Genomic DNA, 9,299 nt, shown 5'->3' with positions numbered 1-9,299 from the left:
TCACTGTAAGCATATCTCCATACCACATTCCTTCCTTCTATACAATGTAACACTGCAAAAACAACATTTCTATTCCCACAATTCCCCCCTTTTCTCTTTTTATAATTTGTTGATTTTTGCAAAATTTTTCTCTAAGATGTAATCTGGTAGATGTCTTCCTCTTCTTTACTTTCTTTGCTTTCCATTTCCTCTAATATCATCATCTTATCTGAGTAGGGTGGTGGATCCATGGTCATCTGTTTCAAAAGTGCAGTTTCAATTAACCGCTGGACAAGTCCCCTTACACAGGGGATAATGCAACAACCAATGGCTGTCAAAACTCCTGCTACTACAATCAAGGATGTAAATATGGACACTACCATCCCTTTCCATTTACCAAACCAAGATTCCAACCATCCTGTGATGGAAGTGTCTGCTCCTGAGTTTTCTGCCAATTCATTGGCAAGGGTGGTAAGCCCTTGCAATGCTCTAGTTACTGTGCCATCCGGGGCAGTATTGTTAGGGATAAAAGTACAACAACGGTTGCCCAGCATCATGCACACACCACCTCTCTCCGCAAGAATCATATCTAATGTTATTCTGTTTTCCCAAGCCATTTTGCTGGTGGCATCTAGTTGTTCAGCGATTCCTCGTATCGCATCCCTTGTATAATTTATGAATCTCTGCTGATTATAATAAATATAAGTAATCCAATCCACATTCTTATTGATTGTTACCCACCAGAACAGTGACTCAAACCCTGCAGCAATTTGATTCCTGGCTTCCTGTTCATCGGGAACTCCTCTAGGCACCCCAATAGAATCTACGTATGCTCTATCATCAAATGATACTCCTAAGCTTCTTTTACTTCTTCTGGGTATTTGTGATGTTTCTCTTTCAAATGCCAGGGTGAAGGGTATAGCTAATTGAACAAGTGCACAAGTGCCTCCCCAGTTAGATGGTAGGGTGGACCGTAAGATCTTCCCTCCACAGTACCACCAGAGATCTGCCCTGGGGATCTCAAATCTTGAATAGTTTCCCATCAAGTCCTCGGTAGCATTCAAGGTCCTCGTGCACAAGGCAAATTCTCCCAGATGCCAGGTAGCACTCACACCCTGCCGTGAGAGGCAAGCTGTATGGTTACCTATAGCTGTGGAGAATACAGGGGGAGCCCTGATACTGCTATCATGCAAGGAAGGGAATAGCAAAGAGAGAGACTTACAGGCCTCATTTCCCCAGGCAGTCTTTTCTTGGTACAATGCAATCATACATCGCATTCCCTGGGAATCCTTGGTCCACCCCAATGGGCAGGGCACTATCTGGGCAATCGGTCATCCCGAGGCACAAGCATAGCAATTGCTATGGTTGAGACTCTGGACAGTATATTTGACCCATTCTATCCAGGCATTCACAACCCCATACCCTGTTTCAATCTCAAATGTTTGAACTGCCGCATTTCAAAGAGGGCCTCCTGTTTTCTCTCCTGTTTTCTCCTTGAGTTTCTCCCTTTCTCTGATGGCAATAGAGGATTGTTTCCATACAGCTATTCTCAATCTGGCTGTTGGGCCTCTCCCAGTTATTTGTTGTCTCTGCTCAGTTGTCATTGGGCATTTAAATCTCCACAAGCTAACACCTCACAAACATCAAACATGACAGATTGTGGTACATAACCCTCTGTCACATTCACCCATATTTTTATGGGGTATCCCATCTTACTATTATCTGGTCATGCCTTTTCCAAGTTGCCAATTGACCAAGGCTTTCTCTGAGGCCTATAATCACTAAAAACAAAATTAATAATTGATTTTTCCCTTTCATTATTTTTAAACCTTAGGTTTCCAAATAATTATCAATACAAAGAATAAGATATACACTACTACCATAACAAACCCCCCTTGGGAACACTTCAATTCACTATAGGCCAGTCCTTTCTCTCAATCACAAGTCACACTCATTAGTTACCTGTGAAAATAAAAGGTTAGTTTACAATCGCAAGCTCTTATCCCGCTCAGAGTCCACTATGAGATTTTTCTCTTCGATTTCAGCTTCCAACAAGTCTTCTGTAGGAACAGCTTCCCAGGTACTAGGGTCGACGGATGCCTTCACTCGAGTATAGTGAGTCCAACCTTTTTCCGCAGTTCCTATGGCTGTTTCAGTGGTTAGTAGTACTTGGAAGTGTCCTTCCCATTCGGGCCGGAGTTGATCCTTTCCAGGTCTGAATCAGGACCCAATTTCCCACGGGTCCTGAGAAATGACAAAGAAGAGGACAACCCCAGAACACAGTTCTTAAGAAAACTCTCTTGTTTCGAATTGTGGTATCTCATCCCTTCTGCCCAGACAGGGTAATCCGAACAGCATCTCATACGGTGAAATTCCTATATTGTTTCTTGGTGCTGTTTGAACCTGGAGGAGTGCTAAAAGTAAACATTTTACCCAAGGAAGTTGGGTTTTTAACACTAATTTAGTTAATTGCTTCTTTAATGTCTGGTTCATTCGCTTTGCCTTCCCAGAAGAGGAGGGGTGCCAGGGGGTGTGAAAAGCCCACTCAATCTCTAAGGCCTGCATTAACCCTTGCAGTACTTGTGAAGTGAAATTATTTCCTTGATCTGAATCAATGTTTTCAGCTATCCCATATCTAGGGACTATTTGCTCCGGTGATACCTTAGCCACCGTGTTTGCAGTGGCAGATAAGAGGGGAAAGCTTACACCCATCCAGTCACGTGGCCAATTAGGACAAACAAGTACTTAAATCTCCCTCCTTTACGTAACTCAGTAAAGTCTACCTGTATACTTTGTAAAGGTCGAATCCCTGGCTCCCGTCCCCCTCTAGGTTAGTTACAAATGACCTTTTTATTTGCTTTTTGACATATGGTACATCCTCTGCATATTTGCTTCACTAAAGTGTATATTCCTACACAGACATACTTTCTTAGCACAACATCACACATTGCTTGCATCTCCCAATGACTCTCTTGATGTAAAACATCATATTTGCCTCATTGGTGCTTTATTCAGCATTTCTCTCCCATCAGGGAGTATCCATTTTCCCTCAGGCTTCGTGGCTCCTGATTCCTTACAGAAATCTCTCTTAAAAACTTTTTAGTTCTTTCTTAGTTTTCAACAATTCCCTGAATCCTCTCTGGATTTATTCTCAGTTTTCCCTCAGACATTAGATGCCTTAAATACCTGACTTCTCTTTCTACGTATTGTAATTTATTTTTCAATACTCCCAAGCCCTGCTTTCCCAGAAAGTTGAATAGCTTGTTAGTAGCTTCCTTCACAACTGTTTTCTCCTGTCCTGACAATAAACAATCATACACATTTTGTAACAGAAATTCCTCCTTGGGAGGTTGGAATTGCTCCAAAATCTGTTCTAGAACTTTGCCCAAATTAATCAGAGGCCCTGTAAACCCCTGAGGTAAAACTGTCCATATGTATTGTTGCTTCCGCCCCCACTTCAGAGTCTTTCCAGTCAGAGGTGAATATATCTTTGCTCTCAGGGCCTGAGAGCACTCCATTAATACCACTGTTATTCCAGTCTAACAATTTACTATTTGAATGCCCAATTTCATCATCAAATCCCTTCCCAACAAGTTAGTCCCTGCCTTGGGTACATACAATAATTGCCCAGAGATCATTTTATCCCCTAGTCTCAGCTTGGTACCCCCCAAAGGTGGCACTGTTACCCCAGCCCCTTCTACCCCCATCACTTGTTAGGGTTTCATTAGTTAATTTAATCCCTGATACTTTACAGGCCAGTAATGACCTAGCTGCCCCTGTGTATTGTGTTTGATGGCAAGGTTCGGGAGGGGGCTGCAGTGGCAGCCCCCACGAGGAGAATCCAGAAACCACCCCGTAGCAGATAAGGGACAATTTCATCCGGCCCCAGAGGGGCCCACCGCTGCCCAGAGCCAAGCCATGAGCAACACAGTCCGTGCCTCTGTGAGAGCACATCCACGAAAACAAACATACAAACAAACAAAAACCTGCTGCTCAACAGCAGCTGGGAGAGCGAGGAGTGAGAAACCTCCCCGCAGACACCAAAGTCAGCACAGACGGAGGGGGTGGAGGCGCTCCAGGCGCCGGAGCCGAAGCCCCCTGCGGCCTGTGGAGAGGCCCCTGGTGGAGCAGGCTGCCCCCCCTGCCCCCCCCCTTCTCGATACTTGGGAAACTGACCAAACACCACAGCAAATATACCAAAACTTCTAGACGGTTACTTAGATAATGCCTACATCCTCTTTCCCTGCTCATTCAACTTTCCCAACTCATTCAAAAAAACAGCTCTGTCAAACATTACATACCACACCTTTAACACCTTTAATAACCCTTTTTAACACTTCTTCCTATCTTTCTCCAGCCTGTACTTTCTCCAAAGTCTCAGTCATTAGCCAACTTAATTCCATACCTTTCTCCCTCATCCCATTTTCCTTCTCTCCTCCTTCTTCCACTCCGGATATTCCTACCTGAAGTGGCCAGCCTGCCCACACTTAAAACATCCTATCAAAGCCTGTCCCTGCTAAGATTCAGGTCACAACACGGGTAGCTTTCCTTGCCTGCCATTCCTTCATCTCTCTTCCCCTCTTTTCCATCCTGGCCCTGACTCCCCCTGAAGATTTTCTTCCTCTTTCTCCAACCCTCTGCCTCACTACCTGCTACACTGTCAATACCATTAGTTTCACTCTCTGCTTTTCCTTCTCATCTCCCCTCTTGACACACACGTTCAGGGCCTCCCACAGGAGGGCCCCCCAGTGACTGTTCACTACATCCCCCCCACCTTCTGGAGCATTTTCTGTGCATCTTGCCAGGCTTCAATCACAAAATGAACTTTCAAGAGCCCTTGGGATACCGGGTCCTCAGGATTCATCCCCAAGTACTTTCTCATTCTGACCCCAAGTCTCTCATATGATTTCTGTGTTGCACACTATTATTCTTCCAGCCAGGATCGGCAAGTGGTTATTTCTGCCCTGCCGGTATTACCCCTGGTCCTGGAGGATGAGTTCTTTCCCATTTTTGTATTGCAGCTCTCCTCCTGATCATTCCCATTTCTTTCCCTGTAAACAACATATTTATATACATAATTCCCCCTCCCCAAGAGTATAAGTTAGGTCCTAGGAAACTCCTAACCTCTCTGCTGGTAAGGAGGGGGGGAAGTTCACTTAAGAGGATACACAGTTAGTGTTAGTGCTGTTAGTATCAGGGAAGGCAAAATTTTCAGTACCTCTTCTACCTTGTTCTAATTCTTTTACCAGTTTGGGGTACCTCCTGTTCCCAGAGCTAATGTTATCTATAGTTCCTGTCTCTTCTTTCGGAGGAACTGCTACAGCAGCCGCTGCTGCTGCAGCAACTTGGGGGTTATAAGGAGGAGGTAAGTTATCCAGAAGGTCCCATTTATCACTTGTCTCTTCCTTTTTCTTTCCCTCTTTATTCTGATTTTGCTCAAAACCAAATTTATTCCTTGTATCCAACAAGCTGCATACTCAGATTCTTCTTCCGAAAATGGAAATTTGTTATTAACATAAAAATTTAAGGCCTGACATACCCAATCTTTGTCAGACCCGTATTTTGGCCAAAATACTGCAGCTCCTTTAATTGGTTCTTTCGTCCAGACTGATACACAATATTTAACCATTTTCTTCCTATCTTTTTCCTTAGTTTTGGGGTTATTCTTCCAATTTCTCAACATCCTTCCTAAAGGACAGTCGGGAGGCACTCCCCCAGGGATATCTCCCTGTCCCCTGGAACTCATATTTCCCATTTTTCCTATCCTGGAAAATGGGGGTGTACTGCCAAGCACTTCCCTGTGCAAGGGCTACCACACACCTATGAGTTTACCAGATTCCCTGGTGTACTTCCGAGCACTACCCCGTGCAAGGATTACCGCACACCAAATTTCCCTGGTGTACTGCCAAGCACTACCCCGTGCAAGGCTTACCGCACACCAAATTTCCCTGGTGTACTCCGAGCACTACCCCGTGCAAGGATTACCGCACACCAAATTTCCCTGGTGTACTGCCAAGCACTACCCCGTGCAAGGCTTACCGCACACCAAATTTCCCTGGTGTACTCCGAGCACTACCCCGTGCAAGGATTACCGCACACCAAATTTCCCTGGTGTACTGCCAAGCACTACCCCGTGCAAGGCTTACCGCACACCAAAATTCCCTGGTGTACTCCGAGCACTACCCCGTGCAAGGATTACCGCACACCAAATTTCCCTGGTGTACTGCCAAGCACTACCCCGTGCAAGGCTTACCGCACACCAAAATTCCCTGGTGTACTCCGAGCACTACCCCGTGCAAGGATTACCGCACACCAAATTTCCCTGGTGTACCGCCAAGCACTACCCCGTGCAAGGCTTACCGCACACCAAAATTCCCTGGTGTACTCCGAGCACTACCCCGTGCAAGGATTACCGCACACCAAATTTCCCTGGTGTACTTCCGAGCACTACCCCGTGCAAGGATTACCGCACACCAAATTTCCCTGGTGTACTGCCAAGCACTACCCTGTGCAAGGCTTACCGCACACCAAAATTCCCTGGTGTACTCCGAGCACTACCCCGTGCAAGGATTACCGCACACCAAATTTCCCTGGTGTACTGCCAAGCACTACCCTGTGCAAGGCTTACCGCACACCAAAATTCCCTGGTGTACTCCGAGCACTACCCCGTGCAAGGATTACCGCACACCAAATTTCCCTGGTGTACTGCCAAGCACTACCCCGTGCAAGGCTTACCGCACACCAAAATTCCCTGGTGTACTCCGAGCACTACCCCGTGCAAGGATTACCGCACACCAAATTTCCCTGGTGTACTGCCAAGCACTACCCCGTGCAAGGCTTACCGCACACCAAAATTCCCTGGTGTACTCCGAGCACTACCCCGTGCAAGGATTACCGCACACCAAATTTCCCTGGTGTACTGCCAAGCACTACCCCGTGCAAGGCTTACCGCACACCAAAATTCCCTGGTGTACTCCGAGCACTACCCCGTGCAAGGATTACCGCACACCAAATTTCCCTGGTGTACTGCCAAGCACTACCCTGTGCAAGGCTTACCGCACACCAAAATTCCCTGGTGTACTCCGAGCACTACCCCGTGCAAGGATTACCGCACACCAAATTTCCCGAGACTCTTCCTTTCTCTCCCTTATCTCACGCTTCGTCCGTCTCCGGCCGCGCCCCTCGCGGAGCTACGGAACCGCGGATCAGGACTCCACACTCGCTTCGTACAAAAGTACGTCTCAATCACACATCACACATCACACAGAGTCTCACCCGACCCCCGAGGCAATACTTAATATTTCTTACCTTGGTCTGTGCACAGAGTTACCGGATCAATTCTTAAAACCCTGAGTGCCTACCTTCTTCCCTTTCCCCACTACTTCACGGATCCTGCCTCTTTAATCAGTCTCGGGCCCTCTGTCAGCTCTCCGCAGAACCGCCGCCGTCGATGCACAGGACCGCTGAAATCAGCGGGGCATGCCTTCCTGCTGCTGCGGCGGTGGGGCTCCCCGGTAGGTGACTGGATCCCGGACGAGCCCCCAAATGTGAGAAACACTCCGTAGCCAATAACTTAGGCTCAGGCGAGGATCTCAGTGAAGTAGTAATTTATTCGCGATTGCAATGGCGGGCGCCCCACAAGCAGGAGAGCGCACCTACTAGTTCCAAAAACACAGTTTATATACTTTTTGATGACAGGACCCTCCCCTGTTTCCCCACTGGAGTGGGTAATCCAGGTTCACAATCTACCTGATGCTTCACAGACAATGCCTGGCCTTCAGTTGCCGGCCTGTTTTTGAGATGGTAATGTTTTCTCCCCTTATCTGGCTTGACTTAACATAGTGATTTTCACCTGATTGCTCTAAGGAGTCTGGTTGTCTGCATTTTAGGAGGACACCTGCTGAGCTTTCTTATCACTGTAAGCATATCTCCATACCACATTCCTTCCTTCTATACAATGTAACACTGCAAAAACAACATTTCTATTCCCACATAGGTATGACAGCAAAACACCCACAGGAGCCAAATTTAGGCCTGTGGCGGTGAGGAGGGCTTGTTAGGGAGCTCTGCCTAATTTTCATTTAACCGGAATACCCAAACTCCTAGGCTGTCATGCCACATTAGGTATACCTGCGTTGTTGCTTTTAGGATGCAGTTGTTGAGGGATTTGAGACCAGTGGTTAACACAGTAAAAAGAAGTTTGGTTCTGAGGGTGAAGTACCAGAGAATAGAAAGGCATATTTGTGACTTAGGGATGTGTTACAATGCACAGAGTAAAAGTGCATTAGATCGACTGGAAGTGGGCAAGTGCTTCTCCAAAAGGCAAATTCTCATGAAAATCCTTTCTTGCCTTAAAGTTTGTGACTTATTTGGTAAGCATCGTGACCAGGTAAAACATAGTACATGAAAAAAATGTCAGGAGAGAGAAATAGAGAAAATCAAGGAAAGCATTCTTTCAAATTAAACGCACAGCCCCAGAAATGAGTCCTAGAGGCTGGAGAGGTAGAAATAATGCATTTTGAAACTGTCTCTGGAGCAAACAGTTTCTCTTGCTAGAACAAAGCAGATGTGAAGTGGCAGAACCACAGATAAGATCACAGCCTGTTTGCTCCCTTTATTGCTGTCATGGATTAAGCCACTGAGCTGCTCTGGCTGCACCTGTCTCCTCAGGTTGTTTGCACGTGCATCGTCAACATTGCGTAAGCCTCAGACATCCTTTGACTCAAAGACTTGAGAGTACATGGCTTTCTAAGCCCTGTTACCTGGAAGCACTGACAGGCCTTTTATTGCCCTGACCGGCCTTACCTGGACCATCCCAGCCCCTGCCCATGGACCCAGTAAGCTCCAGGTGAGCTTAGGTCTGGGTCTTCAGTCCTTGCATGAGTGATTTTGTGGGTGCCCTAGTTGGTTAGTGTGCTGGAGGGGTTGTTCTTCTCGCCTGGCTTGTGGTGTCCTGCTTTTGCAGGGGCTTGACTTGAAGGCTGGCTAGCTTTTAGCTCTTTGTAGGGAGGTTTGATAAGGCACCCATTTGTTTTTTAAGTATAGATACAGGTATAGATGAACAAATAACTTCTCATGGAATAGGTCTTTGGGAAACATGAAGCTCAGAACTGAGTTACTTTTAGTAGTTAGAAAAGTAGTTAGAGAAACCTGAAAGGTTGTCCCTGGGTGAGAATATTCTGATAAATGCTCTTCCTGGCTATGTAAGCTTGTGTTGTCTTACCTTCGTCTAAGATACAAAGCTAGGAAGATTGTGTTTCATGTTGGCTAAGCATGGACATGATGCAGAGGTCTAGGGAAACTTGTAATCAGCTGGGTCC

The 9,299-nt window shown here is 46.4% G+C and overlaps 1 long non-coding RNA gene across 1 annotated transcript; it reads right to left on the bottom strand.

Annotated features, from left to right (window-relative positions):
• Positions 1 to 1,462: 1,462 nt before the first annotated feature.
• On the bottom strand, positions 1,463 to 7,972 carry LOC308193353. The gene is made up of 2 exons (XR_013949575.1): positions 7,288 to 7,972; positions 1,463 to 2,393 (listed from the first exon to the last, which is right to left on the bottom strand). It is a non-coding gene; the product is annotated as an uncharacterized lncRNA (long non-coding RNA).
• Positions 7,973 to 9,299: the final 1,327 nt, after the last annotated feature.

The sequence above is a fragment of the Anser brachyrhynchus genome (genome assembly GCF_964034855.1).
Source record: "Anser brachyrhynchus genome assembly, chromosome: 3".
In the NCBI taxonomy this organism is placed as follows: domain Eukaryota; kingdom Metazoa; phylum Chordata; class Aves; order Anseriformes; family Anatidae; genus Anser; species Anser brachyrhynchus.
This window is presented reverse-complemented; position numbering and strand designations above follow the sequence as displayed.